Consider the following 18,254-nt stretch of genomic DNA (forward strand, 5'->3'; position numbering starts at 1 on the left):
CCTTTTAGAGATTAAAAAAATTGATTTGAAGCTACAGTGTTCTCCGGGTTACACAGCTTAAGAATAGGCAGAGCTAAAACCCAGCTCCAATTCACTGCCAAACATGTGGTCTAGGAAACAAGTCATCAAGATGCTATAGTTAAGCATAATACACACAGTGTCCACATACCTTAAACACACTCCTTAACTGAACTGGTTGCAACAAAGTCAGAGTGCTAGTTGAGCGGCAGTGGCAGTTACCACAGGGAATGCTTCAAGGGTTAACGGTGATGCCAGTTTGCCCCCCAGCACTATGGCTGCTACTGGCTGCTATTAGGTCATGGTAATCTGCTTTTCTGTGTCAGCTAATGCCACTCCCAAGTAATGTAATGCATTAACCCAATTAGAAAATGCTTACCCAACTAAACTAAATGACAGTTTTCAATTTCTATTTCACACTCTGAAAGGAAAGAGGATTTCCACTTAACACTCAAAATCTTCAGTAAATGCAACCAGTCTTTTCAGCCAAATGGGGAGACTATACGTGTGTGTTATTTTATTTAGTGGTAACATAACTATGCAAAATTATATATTTGCAAATAAATTACCTGAACCTTAGCAAGTAATTTGTTAAGCTCATTGAGTTAGTTTTCTTTCTTTCTTTTTTTAAAGATTTATATATTTTTATTGCATAATCAGATATATACAGAGGAGGAGAGACAGGAACATCTTCCGTGTGATGATTCACTCCCCAAGTGACCACAATGGCTGGTGCTGCACCGATCTGAAGCCAGGAACCAGGAACTTGCTCCAGGTCTCCTGCACGGGTGCAGGGTTCCAAGACTTTGGGCCACCCTCTACCGCTCTCCCAGGCCACAGGCAGCTAGCTGGATGGGAAGTGGAACTGCCGGGATTAGAACCGGCGCCCATGTGGGATCCCGGCATGCTCAAGGCGAGGTGAGGACTTTAGCCACTAGGCCACGCCACCAGGCCCAAGTTTTCTTTCTACTACTCCTGAACTAGAGCGATCAGGTTGGTTTGTTTAGCATGTATCCTGATAATCCTGGGTAATTTTCCTGTTTAGGAAAAATGATAGTTGGCATATCTTTAAAGGGGCATTGTTATTCTGGAAGTGTGATGTAGTGAAAGGAACTGGAGCCTTGAAGCTCGGTGTTCCAGTGTGAAATTTTCCAGTTCCTACTCTGTAGTGCGTGATCTTTGGCAATCACCCAGAACTCAACTCAAGAAAAAAAAAATGATGAGAATTAAAGCAGAGGGTTTGTTTCCAATATTTAAATACACGTTGCTCCTTTCTGGTTGCTCTTTGGAGGAGTATGACTAGACATCTGTAATTATCTGGAGCCAATTGCAGAGACAGAGAGAGAGAGAATACAACACTGACATCTATTGGCTCACTCCCCAGATGCCTGTGATGGGCAGGGCTTGCTCCGGCTGAGGCCAGGAGAATGGAACTCAATCCATGTCTCCCATAGGGGAGACAGAAACTCAAGCACTTGAGCCATTCCCCATTGCCTCCCAGGGTGTGCATTAGCTGGAAGCTAGAGTCAGGAGCCATGACTGAGCATCAAAACCAGGTACTCTGATGTGGAATATGATTGTTTTAACCTGATAATCTGAATGCTTGCTCCTTCATTTATCTGCTTTAAAACAAATTCCTGCCATGTGGAATTTCTAGGGAAAGTTGGGAAAGATTAAAAATATAGGCAAATTTGGGCCCAGAGCAATAGTGTAGTGGCTAAAGTCCTTGCCTTGAACGCCTGGGATCCCATATGGGTGCCGGTTCTAGTCCCTGCAACTCTGCTTTCCGTCCAGCTCCCTGCTGTGTCCTGGGAAAGCAGTCAAGGACGGCCCAAAGCTTGGGGACCCTGCACCTGTTTGGGACACCTGTAAGAAGCTCTTGGTTCCTGGCTTTGTATTGGCTCAGCTCCAGCCTTTGCGGCCACTTGGAGAGTGAATCATCAGACGGAAGATCTTCCTCTCTGTCTTTCCTCCTCTCTGTATATCTCACTTTGCAATCAAAAAAATAAAATAAATCTCTAAAAATATATGCATATAGGCAAATCTCAGAGCTTGCATTGTGGGAACTCATCACACCAATCAGGGAGGCCCATTATTAAGGCCCATTATGTGAGGCACTGGCTAAGGCTTCATGACAGTTGTGGGGAGGAATGAGGAAAGATTGCTGTTGTTCAGTGCAGTGAAAAACCTGGTTGGGGAGACAACACTCACAGGCAGAAGGAAGAAGAGACAGGAAAAGATTCATTGCCTAGGAGTGATGCAGACCGGGTTTAGGAGAGAATGAGCGAGCCCGTAGCACTAGCTGTGAGACCTTCCTGAGCCCATTCCTGAACTCTGCTCTGTTCCCCTCCACAGCTCTGCGGGCTTCTCTTGCAGTCACAGAGGCGCTTCTAAATAGCAAGGTAGAGAAAATATCACAAACTCTTTTTCTTTTTTTAAGGTTTATTTATTTTTATTGGATAGGCAGATACACAGAGAGAAGGAGGTAGGGAGAAGGATCTTTTGTCCACTGGTCTACTCCCCAAGTGGCTGCAACGGCCAGAACTGAGCTGATCCGAAGTCAGAAAACAGGAACCAGGAGCTTCTTCTGGTTTTCTCATGTGGGTGCAGGGTCCCAAAGCATTGGACCATCCTCTACTGTTTTCCCAGGCCACAGGCAGGGAGCTGGATGGGAAGTGGAGCAATCAGGACATGAACCAGCACCCATATCGGATCCTAGCAGATGCAAAGCAAGGGTTAAGCCACTGAGCCTTCATGCCAGGTGCTATTTTTAACTCTTAATAGCTGGCACCGGAATCACTCCTGGGGATAGAAGCAACTAGGTCTGCTGAGATTTTGAGGTATGACAATAGGTTGGCAAGCACTTGAAGTGGAAAGCTGAGACTGAGGAACTGACCTAGCTATTAAAGAGAATGGACATCTTGCTGTGTATCCTCTAGAGAGAGTTTGGAATTCTTAGGGACAAATTACAGTGCAAAGAAGAGAGGACAGGGAAGACAGGGAGCAAGATGGCAGAGTTCTGCTTCCTTCCTGCAATCAGCTACTTGCATCTTCAGGGACAGTTACTAATGCTAGGCAGCCTTGGGCAAATGCCTTGGTTGGGAAAAATCAGGAAAGGATCATGATCATTTCAACACTGAGCAAAACAGCCTAATTGAGGAAGTGCAAGTGTCTGTACAGAGGTCACTTTGCTGTGGAAAGGGCTTTTATATTTGCACAGGCCAGGTACCGGGTGTGGATTCCTAGGTTGGGCTGGACTTATGAATCAAGTCTATGTAGCTCTTTGAGGGGCAACGAGATCTCTGCTGATTCGAGTATTCCTCCAGGTCCTTTCAGTTTCTCCCATTTCCCCACCTTCCAAAACATACCTAGCACAGCACCTGATGTAGAGTAGGCATCCTGTGAACACCTGTATGCTGAATCAACCAAAAAAAGAGTTCATACATATGACTGTATCTGCAAAACAGGCTCAATCCACTGAGGAATGAAAATATTTTGAAAAATTTCACAAATTTTTTTGTTCTCATCATTTCGCAAACAATAGAGTAAAGCAAATGTTTACATACCATTTGCATTGTGTTAGGTATTATAAGTGATCTATGGTTTAAAGACATGGTTTAAAGTACACAGAAGGATGTGGATAAGTTATTTGTAAATACTACACTGCTTTGTTGGTTTTTTTAAAAAAAGATTTATTTTATTTTTATTGGAATGGCAGATATACATAGAGGAGGAGAGAAAGAGATGAAGATCTTCTGTTCGATGGTTCACTCCCTAAGTGCCGGGCCGATCCGAAGCCAGGAGCCAGGAATTTCTTTCCGGCTCTCCCACATGGGTGCGGGGTCCCAAGACTTTGGGCCATCCTCGACTGCTTTCCCAGGCCACAAGCAGGGAGGTGGATGGGGAGTGGAGCTGCCGGGATTAGAACCGGCGCCCATATGGGATCCCAGCACGTTCAAAGCGAAGACTTTAGCCACTAGGCCACTGCGCCAGGTCCACTGTTTTGTTTTTTAATGTCTATTTATTATTTTGTTAATGGAAAGAACTACAGCGTGAGATAGCATGAGCAAATGAGAGAAATAGAGTGAGAGGGAGACAGAGTGAGCGAGAGAGAGGAGAAAGAGAGAAGAGAGAGATGTTCCATATGTTGTCTACACGCAAATGGCCCTGTCAGCCAGGATGAGTGAGGTTGAAGTCGAGAGCCTGGAAGGCCGTCTGAGTCTCCAGGTGGGTGGCCGTGTCCCAGGTACTTGGACATCATCTGTTACCTCCCAGGGTGTACACTGGCAGGAAGCTGGATCAGAAGCAGAGTAGACAGGACCTGAGTCAGACACTGTGTGGATACTGGCATCCCGTGTGGCAGCTTATAACCCATTGCATAGCAGCTGTTCCAACTACACCATTTTCAATATGGGACTTGAGGAATGGCAGATTTTGGCACTTGTCAGGAGATAGGGCTAGGGACCTAGAATGAATTCCCTGAGGTAACGGAGGAATCTGTTTTCTGCAGCTATGGTACTTAAAACTGAGTAAAAGTCAGCACATTTGCATTTCGCACAGAAAAATAAACTGAATCTTTAAAAAATTCTGGAAAGGCTCTAAATGTCAAATTACATGTTTTGCACTCTAGCCTCTCCTGCCTGTGCTCGCCACCTACTCTCCTCCTTCTTTCCTTGCTTCTTCTTCTTCTTTTTTTTTTTTTCAAAATTTTTACAATGGCATACTTTCATTCCACTTTGCAATCACAGGCTTAACATTCTACTAGGTAAAGATTTCAATTCATAGCAAGCAGAGAACAAAGAAAATGACACCCTATTTGTTATTCCTCAAGAGTACAGAGGAAGGCTACAAGTCACGATGAAATCTCAAAATGTCAACATCACTCATAGGTTTTGTGTTTTGTACTCTGTGCATTATTTACCATAGATCAAGGGAAACATATTTGTCTTCTTTGGATTGGTCTTTCACTAAGTGTGATGATTTCTAGCTGCATCCGTTTTGCTGAAAAAGACAAGCTTTCCTTCTTTTTAATGGCTGAGTAGTATTCCTGTGTGTGTGTGTGTGTGTGTGTGTGCGCGCGCGTCAATTTCCTTTATCTGGTCTTTCATTGATAGACACTTTCCTTTTTGATTTTCCAATATCCTTCAAGATTCAGCTCATATCGTGCATTTCCCACAAGGTCTACCTGGCTTTTCCGTGATGCTTCCCGTCTCTTAAATGTTACGACGTTTTAGGTTGAGGGCACGAAGAGTGGCCATTCATGTCAAATGCCATAATAGATTACTTAAAAGATATCATTGTTTGGTTCATTTTTACTGATCGTATGTTTTGTATCATTCTCAGAAATGGATATAGTACTTGTCACACACTGATATTGAATAAAGATTTGTTGAACTGAGTTGAATTGTTGAGTACCATGGAGCTATGAGAATACATACTTTTCCAGATATCACTTAACTAGCACAGTAAAAGAAAATCAGAACTTGAGAACAATTCACATAGACTTTGTATTTAACTTCATTTTCTCATTGCTTTGGGCATGGAATTGGGACTTTCCACTTCAATTACCATATATCACATACTTCGGTCAGGCATATACCTGATTTCTTGGCTAATAACTTTTACATACATTCCAGAAAGTTATGAAAGATACATGAATACAGAATGTTGATAGCGACAACCATCAAAAATGAATGTGATCCTGTGCAGGGAGCAGTCTGAGCTCAGAAAGATAACAGAACTGGCCTAAGTTTCTTGACTACTGAAAACTTCGCCCAGAATTCAGGTCTACTTTCTGATCCAGTGGCCCCTCAGGGCACCAAGTTTAGTTATCAGAATAGCATTTCTCACAAAGTGTTTTAATTTTTAATGCAGTGTGCTAAGTCCCTGGGGTAAAATAAGCCTCATTATTACAGCTAGTAAGCAGTCCAAAGCAATTTGATATTCCTGTAAAACTGAATAGATTTTGAAGTAAAGCATTCTTGGGCTCATTGCCCTCAGAAGGGCCCATCATCTCATTTGCCTTTAAAAAAAAAAAACCAGTAAATGAGTCCTTCTGTGTAGACCATCATTATATATCTTAGCTTTATTGATTCCGTTGTATTCCTGTTAATTACGGGAACCACAAAAACCTTCAAGTAGATTCAATCCACAATAAAGAAGATTAGTAACACTCTGTGCGTTGACTCTTTGTAATTATAAACTGATGTTTATTTTTCTGTGCCTTACTGTTACTGACATCCTGGGAAATACTTAAACCAGATCTTTTGACTTACTACTTCAAGGAAAAACTTCTGAGAGTACTCGTGTCTTAGTAGTAATGATTAATCTGCGTGATCATCCCATGAAATAGAAACTTCGAAACATTGTTTTTTTTTGTTTTTGTTTTGCTTGAGATTACAGAAGAGGAAAGCCAGAATTGAATGAGATGATGTTCACATACTGAGCATGATTCTAGGCAAATTGTATGTTGAATAAATGCAGGTGAAAGATTCAGTGTGAAGACTAAATACGTTTGAGAAAATAAAAGGAAAGTATTGTGCAGATGGGACATAAGATACATGCTGTAGTTTCTGTGTGTCTTATGGAGTTGTGGCTGAATAAACTTTAGTCCGAGTTTATAATGATCTTTTTAAAAAAATTGTTTGTGTATTTATTTAGTTATTTATTAGAAAGGTAGATTTACAGAGAGGAGAGACAGAGAGAAAGCTCTTCTGTCTGACTGATTCCCTCCCCTAGTGGCCGAAATGGCCAGAAGTTAGCTGATCCGAAGCCAGAAACCAGGAACCAGGAGCTTCTTCTGGGTCTCCAATATGAGTGTAGGGTCCCAAGGCTTTGGGTGTTGCTTTCCCAGGCCACAAGCAGAGAGCTGGATGGAAGTGGAACAGCAGGGACACAAACCAGCACCCCTATGGGATCCTGGTACTTGTAAGGCAAGGATTTGGCCACTGAGCTATTGTGCTAGGTCCTCTCCCCTATAATCTTTTTGAAGCACCTTTGCACTAATGCTGCAAGTGAGTTTTGTCTCTTCGCTATTCTTTTTTATTATTTTTTTAAAAGATTTATTTATTTATCGGAAAGTCAGATATACAGAGAGGAGGAGAGACAGAGAGGAAGATCTTCTGTCCGATGATTCACTCCCCAAGTGAGCGCAACGGCCGAAGCTATGCCAATCTGAAGCCAGGAACCTCTTCCGGGTCTCTCACACATGGGTGCAGGGTCCCAAAGCTTTGGGCTGTCCTCCACTGCCTTCCCAGGCCACAAGCAGGGAGCTGGACGGGAAGTGGAACAGCAGAGACACAAACCAGCACCCCTATAGGATCCTGGTACTTGTAAGGCAAGGATTTGGCCACTGAGCTATTGTGCTAGGTCCTCCCCCCATAATCTTTTTAAGTACTTTTGCATTAATGCTGCAAGTGAGTTTTGTCTCTTTGCTATAGTTTCTAACTTATGGAAATTAAATTCATGATTTATACAATGGGATTTTAGTGTAGTGGGCAATACAAGGCAAAACTTGTTTGACCGCAACAAGGTTTCCTCAACATTGTCTGGTCCGTAGTTTCTGCATGGGGAGCCCAGAGTGGCCCAGCTAGCTGTTAAGTTGCTGCTTGGATTTCCGGTTCAGAATTCCCCTCCTCTCTTCTTTGGATACTGCTTCTTGCTAATGTGCACCCTGAGTGCCTGAGTCCCATCACCCAAGAAGGAAACCCAGACTGGGTTCCAGGGCGCCTAGATTCGTCCTAGCCTATTCCTGTAAGTCGCAAACATTTGGGGCCAGTGAAACAAGCAGAAGGTATTTCTCCCTTCCTCTGTCTCCCTTTCAAATAAAAACAAAAGAAATAAATACAAATAAAAGATGTGGGGGGGATTTCAGTCTTGGAAAGAGTCCGTCTGATAGTTCTGCTTCAGGAGACCCGAATCGGCCTTTCCAGAAGGCACACTCTAAGGGGATGCGCTGGCAGAGGAGGAGGGGGTGCAGGAGAGGGCTGAGGGCGCCAGGCCCTGGGCCGGGGCCAAGGTCGCGCCCGCCTCCCCTCTGCAGCCGCTCCTGACGTCAGGAGGAGGCGGTGCGGAGGCGGTACCGGCCGCGGGGCGGGGCGGGGGGCGGGAGGGCTGCGTCGGCGAGCGCAGGCCGCGGCGCCCGCGGAGGAGCCAGGAGCTGCGGAGCGCGCGGGCCTGCGCCTCATCCCCCGCTTGCCCTCCAGGCGCCCCTTCCTCAGCGCGGGGCGCGCGCTCGCCGGGGCCCTGCGGGGCTGGCTGCTGAGCGAGCCGGCTCCCCCGGATCCCGACCCCGATCCGCACAGCTGCGCGGAGCCGCTCGGTCCGGGCACACACGGAAGTGGTGAGTGTCACCGAGCAGAGGTGGGGGAGCCTGCGCGGCCGGCCGCGGAGAGCTGGCGAGGGGCGCGGGGCCCCGCGCGGGCTCGGCCGCCCTTCTCCGCTGTCCCCGCGCACCGCGCAGCTGGGCCGCCCCGCCGTCCACCCCGGCCGGCTCGGGGAGCCGTGTGGGTGCCGGAGGCGGGGGATTTCCAGCGGAGCCGGGCGGCCAGCAGGGCTCGGGTGAGGACCGGTCAGCCGGCGGAGAGGGCGCTCGAGCCGGCCGCCCCCTCCCCCAGAGCGCACGGCAAGTTTTCATAAACAAGCCCGGAGCGCGCCGTCTGACATCCTGTTTATACCACCCTGAGATCCAGGCGCAGGGTTAGGGCTGAGGTTCCTCGCTCGCTGCGTCCTGAACTTGACCGCCTGTCGCGGCCGGGGGCGAGGAGGTCTGCTGAGAGTGTAAAGCTTCCTTTCCCCTGGTCATCTCAGGGAAGAACAAGTTTGAGGGATTTGGAATCCGGTGTGTGCGTGGGTGGAGAGGGGGGCGTCAGTGAACTCAGGAAACGCCCCCCTCCTCTCAGATTCTGTTATGAACTCAGGCCTCGGGTAGTCAGCGGGAGAAAAAGAGGGGAAGGTTGGACCCTGGACGAGAGACCCCTTCTTCCGTCCCAGGGAACCCAGACCCTACTGAACGTAAAAGGCACTGAGTAACCGGAACTCTGGCTGGTTTCTGGTTTCTACTTTCTGGGAGCCTGCGGGCCGGCGCCTCAGGGACCCAGATGCTTGGCCGGAGGCGCACATACCCGAGGTCCCAAGGATGTGGGCTTCTTGCCTGAGGGTTTCGGAAAGAGCTAGTCCAGGGAGCCTGGGGAGAAGGTGGCGCTTGGCAGGTGTTGGAGTGCACCTTTCTTCATGTTTTCAGTGACTGCCTGGGCTAGGCAGGGAGCCTTGTTGTGGCGGCCACTGCTTAGCTCCATATCATACATGCTGTTAGCGTTTCTCCTCCCCTCCTCCTTTACCCCAACCCCTGCCTAGGCCATAGGCTCTTTTCCTTCTAAAGTGGCATTTTCAATGGCATAAAAATCACCATTACTTTCTAAAGGGACGAAAGCACGGAAAACCTTGGTAGTTCAGTGATGTGTGGATTGCAGATACAATTAGATGAAGTCATGGAGTCTTTGGTTGTTGAGTCCCCCTCCCCCCCCCATCGCCCGAGAAAAGATTTGAGATATGGTTGGGTATATACATACACTGGAAAAAGATGCTTTCAATCAGCATTTTGTGTTGATTACATGCTTGTTCCTCTCATTTTGTGTTTTCGCTGTCATTGCTTTTGGTGATGCTGAGGTTCTCCAACCGTGGGAATTGTTTTTATTGAGGGATCAATGTGTTCTTTTGTACTTTGTGTTGAAGGTTAATGGAGAAATTCTCAGGGTGGCTGGAGCCTTCTGATACAAAATGCTTTGTAATGTGGAGAAAATGTCTCCCATGTATAGATCCAGATCATGTTTCAGTGTGAGCAAATCATGCTATAGTGGTTGCAGCCGGAGTGGGAATGCTGGTGACCTCTGAATTCCTCACTTTTGCTGTTTATTTTCTCGGTTTATCTAAAACAGCTCAAACCTGTGTTTTATTAGGGTTAGCGTGTGACGCTGCACATTGTAGCCAGTGGAGTTCCCTCTGTTCTGCAGTGTACTAGTGTTTACTACAGCCAGGAAATGATGGGTGACATTGCCTGAGTTAGACGTTGGTAAGTTCAGGTCCTTCTTGAAATATAGCTACATTTCAGTTGTAATTTAGACGGTCTTAATTTCAGCTTGGCTGATGCTATATACAGACTTTTAATGACCTCTCTGATCATGTAATTCATTGTACAGAGTGAAGGTATTAAGAAGAGTTAGGTTGCAAAATCATTTCAAAATTCAGGCACTAAATGCTTAAAAACAAAAAAACTCAGTGAAAATAAGGAATCTGGAGGGTGGTGTTGCTTTTATGGGAGTGGAGACTTGGATTAAGTGGCATACAGAACTTGAGCATCTAAATAGTGCTACGAATTCTGCCAGTTTAGATTCTGGGCTTACAAATGCTAGTGGTTTCAGCTGCAGGACACCAGCTGCAAATTCTAATCACGTTGTCGAGCTTTCACCTGGTTTCTTCTGAATGCCTTGAAGTAACTCCTAGATGTGGCCAGAAAGCCAAATGAAGTGAGTCTGGAGCACGTGTGTGGGTTTCTACCTGTTTTTGGAATGAGAACACTGAGATCCTACACGTAACTGCGTTTATACAGCTTATTACCAAAGACCAAGATCTGAACTGTGTGTTTGTTGTCTCTCAGATCCCCCGCCAAGCATTTCCCCTCTCAGTACATGTTCTGTGTGTCTTTATTATGATCTGATAATGATATGCAGGTAGAAAATTGATAATCTGAGATGTACAAAGACATTCTCATTCATTTCTACATTAGAAGAATTGTTTGGGCAGTATGGGGGATTAGTTAATTGGTGGAGTCTCTCTGAGGAAGCAGCATGTGATGGCTCTGTCATCTGGAGATGCTAGCAGGCTGGGTATGAACGACACTGCTGGCCTCTGCAGACATGCTAGCAGTGTCAGGACATTTTGTTACAGTTGCAAGGGTGTGGTGCTGTTGGCATTCAGTGGGTAAGGCCAGGGCTGCTGCTCATGCGGCTACAGTACACAGAGCAGCCCTTGGCTGCAAAGCCTTATGGACACAAAGTATCAGATGTGCTTAGAGATGGCTTTGCAGTTCTGGGTGAGGAACAACAATGTACAGGCTCTGTCTGTTCCAGTCTGAAAGTTTCCACCTTTGCCATGTCACTGAGTTGCTGAGGGGAAATCAGGTAAATTTTGCCTGTAAAATGGGTGGGAACGGGTGTGCCATTATGAAAATGCTTTGAAAGTTAATGCCTCTTATTGAGAGGAAAGGGTTTGAGGCTTCTGTCCATCATTTTTAGGGGTAAAAGACTGGTAAGTGTACTTTAACACTGCACTTTCCTTAAGCATAAAGATTATTTTCTTGTAAGAAGAGAGAAAACTCATTGTAGAAAAGTAAGACAGTACAGGAAAGTAGTCATTAGAGGGGAGAAATCATCCGTGCGGCACTCCTTCCCGTTTCAGGGCAGTACTTTCTCAGCAAATCCTTCTCGGCAAGAGCAGCTAACACTGGGAGATGGGCTCATGATGACAACAGCAGGAGCAGCTGGTGAAGCAAGGTGCTGCTCCTTTCGATGCCTCTCCCCCCTACTTTTTTCTCCTTACAATTAAAGTTCCATTCCATTATAGTAGGCATTAGGCAAATTGGCACCCTGTTTTTCCACATCCTGAGCTAACGTCTGTGCCATATTCTCATTAGGCTTGTTGTTTATTCTCTGCTTCTCATCTCCCCTGTGCTCAGCTAGGTGTGCCACTGCTGCTTCCTGTCTCAAAACCCTCCAGTGACATGAGCTTTTAAACAGCTACCGTGCCGAAATGACTCGGTTTGAAGGGCAGGAAGCGAATTGCTGTGTTTCTTCTTCCTGCCGAAGTGTGCCAGCGTTTTTGGCAGATTGAGGCAACAGGAAAGCATAAAACATGAAGCTCGTTTCCACGCCATCTTCACGTCTGAGGCTTTAGGATCTGTGATTCTTTGCAGCTGGCAGTGGACACGCATTCTTTCTTGGTGCTCTATAGGTAAATTACCCAGTCTCAAGGCGAAAAGTGCTTTAAATGCAAAAGGAAACTTTTAAGTTTGCTGTGATCAGAAGATAGAGCTGGATATTGGGATATTCATTTGTGTTAAATCAGTTTACTTAAGAGTAATCACTCATTTTATTCATCTATTCCTTCTGTAAAGACTTGTTGAGTTCTTGCTGTTTTTGAGACTGAATACGTAGAAAAACAAAATAGGCATACCTCCTGCTGTTACAGAATCTGCAGCAGGTGAGAGGCCCCGGAGAGCTTTGGCAGTTTTGCAGTTATACACAAGCAAACGGGTTTGTCTGTCTTTGTGACTGTGGAATGATTGCTAGTAACCCTCAAGGTTTTCATGTGAAGTCTGAGGAGTAAGAAGTAGGCTGCCCCCCTTTTCTTTTTTTTTTTTTTAATTAATTATTCATTGATATACAAACATTTCTTCAGTACCTACTGTGTGTCTTGCAGTATGCGTGCGTGTGTATGTGGGCCTTCTATGGGAATAAGCCTGCCGTGCATAGATATTGCCCAATGTGGGTGATACTGTGCTAGAGTGCCCCCTGGGCAGGCATTTGATACCGTTAGGGTACCTGCATCCAGTTTTGGAGTGCTTGGGTTCAAATTCCAGCTCTGCTTTAGATTCTAGCTTCCTGTTGGTGCACACCCTAGAAGGCAGCAAGCAATGCTGTGATGCTTGGGTTTGTGTCATCCTTGTGGGAAATCTGGCTTGGGTTCTGATCTCCTGGTTTTGGTCTCGTCCAGCAGTGGCTACTGCAGGCATCTAGGAGAGAGAACTAGTAAATGGAAGGTCCCTCCATCTTTGCCTTTCAAATAAAAAAAATTAGGGGCAGACATTGTGGTACAGCACATTAAGCAGCTGCTTAGGAAGCCCACACCCTGATTGGAGTGCTGCTTTGAGTGCTAGTCACTCTGCTTTCAGTCCATCTTCCTTCTTATGCATCCTGGGAGTGGCAAATGATGGCTCAAGTGTTTGGGTCTCTGCCACCCGCATGGAAGACGCAGGTGGAGTTCCAGGCTCTAGGCTTAGGTCTGGGTCAGCCAAGGCTGTTACAGGCAGTTGGAGAATAAGCCAGATAACTTTGCTTGCTCTCTCTCACTCTTCCTTTTGATTAGATATAAGTAATTTTTTTTTTCCGAAGCACTGCAACCCCAGAAGAGCAAAACCCTGCCTGGAAATCTTGTTAAATACTTTTTTTTTAAAGAGGTCTAGTTTGAATAGGACTTTAAGGAGTCAGTGGGAGCAGAGCTAGAGTGCGAAGAGGGTGTGGGTGACAAAACAGGAAGGGGCCACTGTGGCTAGAGCAGAGACCAGGTGGGAGGGAGCAGGAGGAGGTGAGGTTGGATTTGTGGGTTGGGACCAGATTGTGAATATGACGGCTGGATTGTGAATGCGATGGCCTTTGCTACAAGTCTCTGAGCAATGTGAGGTCAGGGATACGGCCTGTGCTGAAGGGAGGAGTAGAGACGATAAGAACCCACTAGAATCTCTGAGCTCCAGAAAAACATCATTAGCAAATGAAGAATTGGGAAGCACTGAAAGGTCTGTACAGGTCAGCTGCTTCTGCCTATTGTGCTGTCCTTCCCATCCAGAAAATGCTCTTTACTTAGCCACCACTTGTTTGTGATGCAGAAGACTGCGAGGAAACCCGCAGATGCTTAGCTGTAGGAGCCGTCACCAGCGCCATAAATGCTTGCCTTATACTGGAGCAAAACCCACTTGGATTTGCCTTTAGTTTATAAAGCATTCTGTGGCAGTTTGATTTTTAGATTAGTGGAACAAATAGAACAAACCTGCAGGACAGGAGCTGTGAAAGGGAATGAATCCAGGAAGGCAAGCAGTACGAATTTTTTTTTTATCTTCGTCCAAAAAAAAATCTTTCTTTTTTTAAAAAATTAATTATATTTATTTTGGTGGTAGTTGCTTAGGGTGATAAGGGTCAAGGACTACAGGAAGGTGGGTGAGATCAGCATTTCCACAAGCAAGAAGAGAAGCCACACCCAGCCTCCCAAATGCTTCTGCACCCTGGAAGGAGGACAGCCACCCGATACCACCCAGGGTCCCCAGTGTGGGGCATGCTATGAGGGTCCTGCTCATGAGGTTTAGATAGTTCAACAGTTCTTTACTTTTATTTTTATTTTTCTGAATTACTGCCAATCTTGCCACTCTAAGCACGATGAAATAGCTCCAGAATCCACTGGTTGACATAGTCTACCCTAGAATATCGCTTTGCCGGATATTCATTGCCAATGCTTGGCTGGGATAGTTGCTCAGTTTGTTCCGTCTTCTGTCATGATACCAGGTGTCCTCTTCAGGTGTCATATCCTTTATGTACTTAGGCTGTCCACTGCTCTATCTGAGCCACTGAGGAGGCCCAGCTCTGACTCATGCACTTCACAGTCAGATTTTGGAACCTGCAATTCTCTCCATGGTTGGGGTTCTGAGTCCAGTGATTCAGTTGGGGGAAAATTGGTTTTTACTTGATAGAATTACAGACAGAGAGAGAGAGCAAGATACCTTCAACCTGCTACTTCACTCCCCAAATGACTGCTACTGGTCAGAGCTGCCGCTGGTCCAAAGCTGGGAGTCAGGAGCTTCTTCCAGGTCTCATACGGTACAGGAGCCCAAGGTCTTGGGTCGTCTGCTGATTTCCCAGGCCATGGAGCAGGATCGTTGACTGGAGCAGCTAGGACTTGATCCAGGCACTCATATGGGGTGCTGCCATGCAGGCTGAGGATGCCACCATGCTGGCCCTGGCAGTGTTATTTATTTTTTTTTTTTTTGTAGTGATGAATGTGGAATAAAAGGCTTGTGAAAAACAGACCCATAAGTGAAAAGTGAAACAATCTAGGGCACTTAGTGGAGGGACAAGCAATTTGGAGCACTCTAAAAAGCTGAAGCTGTCACTGTTAGCAGTAGTATGGTAATGGATCCTGCTCTAGCTGACCAAGCCATTGAGATGAGGTCAGGTCAGAAAGCCCAATTGAAATGCAGCGAGAGTTCTCCAGCAGAAGTGAGCCACTTCAGACTGTCCCTGGGACTGGAGAGAAGTAAAGCTAGAGGTTAGGGACCAGAGAAGCAGCAAAGCTATCAGAGAGGTTTTCTGGGGTGTGGAAGGCCAGTGAGGACTGTGCTGAAGTCCTCGGCAAAAGTGTACTTTCAGCGTGATCTGCAGGAGGAGGCTTCTCCCTCTGAGAATGACAGAAGAGGAGCTACGGGTATCTGCAGAGAAGACATACACTTGAACCTGCCGTGGGATGCTAAGTCAGGTCAATGTTTTGTTAGACCTCTTACAAGAAAAGGAGAGGTGGATGTGTTGCAATTTAGCCACTTTCCTTGGATATGATAGTCTGTGTTTTTGCAGGCTCTGGATTCAAGCTGTTTGGTTTGATCCTGGGACTCTGGGCAGTTGTGCCTGTTGGCTGACCCACACAGTGAACATGCAGACAGTACCTGCCACTGAGATTGTTTTGAGAGTTACATGACTATATCTGAAGATTTTAGAAGGTTGCCAGTCACATAGTGTGAGCTAAAAATGTGCAGCTGTTTTTTGTTGTTCAGTGGTTGGTGAATATACTTTGTGTTGAAAGAAGAAAAGCTCGTCTTTTGTTCAGATTGTTAAAGATCGTAGGAAGTGCCCAGTAGAAGCAAAACAAAGGATAGCTGATATGTACAGTATTAGAAAATATTCAAGTTGGGCCTGGCGCCATGGGCTAGCGGCTAAAGTCCTTGCCTTGAATGCGCTGGGATCCCATATGGGCACCAGTTCTGTTTTAATCCCAGCAGCTCCACTTCCCATCCAGCTCCCTGCTTGTGGCCTGGGAAAGCAGTTGAGGACAGTCCAAAGCCTTGGGACCCTGCACCCACACGGTAGACCTGGAGGAAGTTCCTGGATCCTGGCTTCAGATTGGAGCAGCACTGGGTATTGCGGTCACTTGGGGAGTAAATCATTGGACAGATCTTTCTCTCCTCCTCTCTGTATATCTGATTTTGCAATAAAAATAAATAAATCTTTAAAAAAAGATAAAGGCTTTAAGTAGCAATGAGTAAATTAAATAATTTGGTGTTATAAGAAAGGTGATTTTTCAAATCTAGAAGGGTTTATTATGTAGCCAGCTCCAAAGGTGCTGGATAAATTAGGTTTTACTTAAATAAATTAGGCTTTAAGGAAAACAGAGAAACAAAGATGCGTTTATTTAACTTTAAATGTCATGTAAGATATACAATTTGGTAGGAATGTATTTGCCGTTTGGGGAAAGTCAGTATAAAGACACTGTGTTGCCTTCACTGATTCAGTTTGTTTACCAAGTGGAGGGGCACCAGGCTTGGCTCTCTGTAAAGTGGTGCCTTCAGAGTTGTGTAGAAATTGACAGTCTTTTAAATCAGATAGTACTCCAGTGAGCATTGCTACTTAAGGATTTGTAAGGCTTCAAAGAGCACATACACATGCACATATTGTCCACTGACTGCTTTTACAGTTTCTATTTCCATATAAATATGGCGCTTTATTGAAGTATAGCATAGTATCCAGAATTACCAAAATTAAAAATTACACACAATTGGCTCTTCTGCCTAATTATATATATATTTATGTGTGTTTGTGTGTATGTATGTATGTGTGTATGTGTATATATGCTTTCCATTTTTAAGTGTATTTTCTTTTTGATGATATTCATGTTGAGTAGGTTCCTTGGGTGTTTTAAAAACTTTTTTTTTTAAGATTTATTTATTGTTATTGGAAAGACCGATATATAGAGAGGAGGAGAGACAAAGATCTTCTGTCTGATGGTTCACTCCCCAAGCAGCCGCAATGGCTGGAGCTGAGCCAATCGGAAGCCAGGAGCCAGGAGCCTCTTCCGGGTCTCCCACAAGGGTGCAGGGTCCCAAAGCCTTGGGACATCCTCAACTGCTTTCCCGGGCCACAGGCAGGGAGCTGGAAGGGAAGCGGGGCTGCTGGGATAGAACCGGTGCCCATATGTGATTCTGTGGCATGCAAGGCGAGGACTTCAGCTGCTATGCCATCACGCCAGGCCCTCAGACTCTTAAGCACAGTAGTTGTTGTGTGCTTGGAAACATGCTCATGATGTCATTTACATCCCATGAGCTCTGATCTGAAATGTGTAACTGTGTTTCTCATTCAAGAATGAGAGTGACAGTGAATCTCTGGTTTGGTTTGTGGAAGGCAGTGGGTAGGGAAGTCCACCTCAGCTGGTGAAAGGCTTACTTATGCTAATGTAGAAATCAGATGTAGGTCTTATTTTTGGGAACATGGGCTAATTCAGATTGGCATGAAGATAAAAAGTCGAGATAGTATAATTTGTAATTAGTAAAGCTCTTAGTTGTTTTTAATTGTGTTTTTAAGGGCTTCAGGATGTTAACACTGATGATTGTTCATTTACTTAAGTACAATTATATCTGTAGGCTTACTTGCAGAGTTAATTTGTTCAAATGGATAGCAAGGCTATAATTTATAGCAATTTTTCAATTAGTAGGATTTGAGAATAATTTTTATAGTTATAGAAAACACAGAAGGACTCAAGGAAAAAATAAACTGCTAAGTATTTGTCTTTATCAAAGCAAACTTGTAAGACATTTGAAAAAAAATTTTTTTAAAGATTTATTTATTTATTGGAAAGTCAGATATACAGAGAGGAGGAGAGACAGAGAGGAAGATCTTCCATCCGATGATTCACTCCCAAAGTGAGCGCAACAGCCGGTGCTTCCCAATCCGAAGCCAGGATCCAGGAACTTCTGGGTCTCCTGCATAGGTGCAGGGTCCCAAAGCTTTGGGGCGGCGTCGACTGCTTTCCCAGGCCACAAGCAGGGAGCTGGAAGGGAAGCGGGACTGCCGGGATTAGAACCGGTGCCCATATGGGATCCCGGCGCACTCAAGGCGAGGACTTTAGCTGCCAGGCCACACCGCCGGGCCCTGAAAATTTTTTTATAATAAGAGCCAGGAGCTGGGAACTCAGTTTAGGGTTCCCATGTGGGAGGCAGGTACCCAATGACTTGAGCCTTCCAGGTTACACATTAGCAGGAAGCCGAGAATGGGCAGCAGAGCTGAGTGGAGTGTTGACCCTCTGGTGTGGAATGTGTTGCTCTGAAGGTGCATCTCCACTGCTAAGCCCAACACTGACCCTTCATGGAAAAGTCTTACCATTAAGCTAGTTTGGTGGATCACACAGGTAGGCAGACAGATATGGTTTATGTT

The 18,254-nt window shown here is 45.5% G+C and overlaps 1 protein-coding gene across 2 annotated transcripts in view; it reads left to right on the forward strand.

Moving 5' to 3' along the window:
• The first annotated feature begins 8,179 nt into the window (after positions 1-8,179).
• The window catches only part of JAK1 (Janus kinase 1), a 147,381-nt gene continuing 137,306 nt past the window's right edge, over positions 8,180-18,254 (forward strand). For both annotated transcript variants that reach the window (XM_040978418.1, XM_040978420.1), the window contains exon 1: positions 8,180-8,359. The gene's annotated coding sequence lies outside the window, so the exon portion shown is untranslated. The remainder of the gene's footprint in view (positions 8,360-18,254) is intronic.

Source organism: Ochotona curzoniae, unplaced genomic scaffold, assembly GCF_017591425.1.
Source record: "Ochotona curzoniae isolate NIBS_2020 unplaced genomic scaffold, NIBS_Ocur_1.0 contig_291, whole genome shotgun sequence".
Taxonomy (NCBI): Eukaryota; Metazoa; Chordata; class Mammalia; order Lagomorpha; family Ochotonidae; genus Ochotona; species Ochotona curzoniae.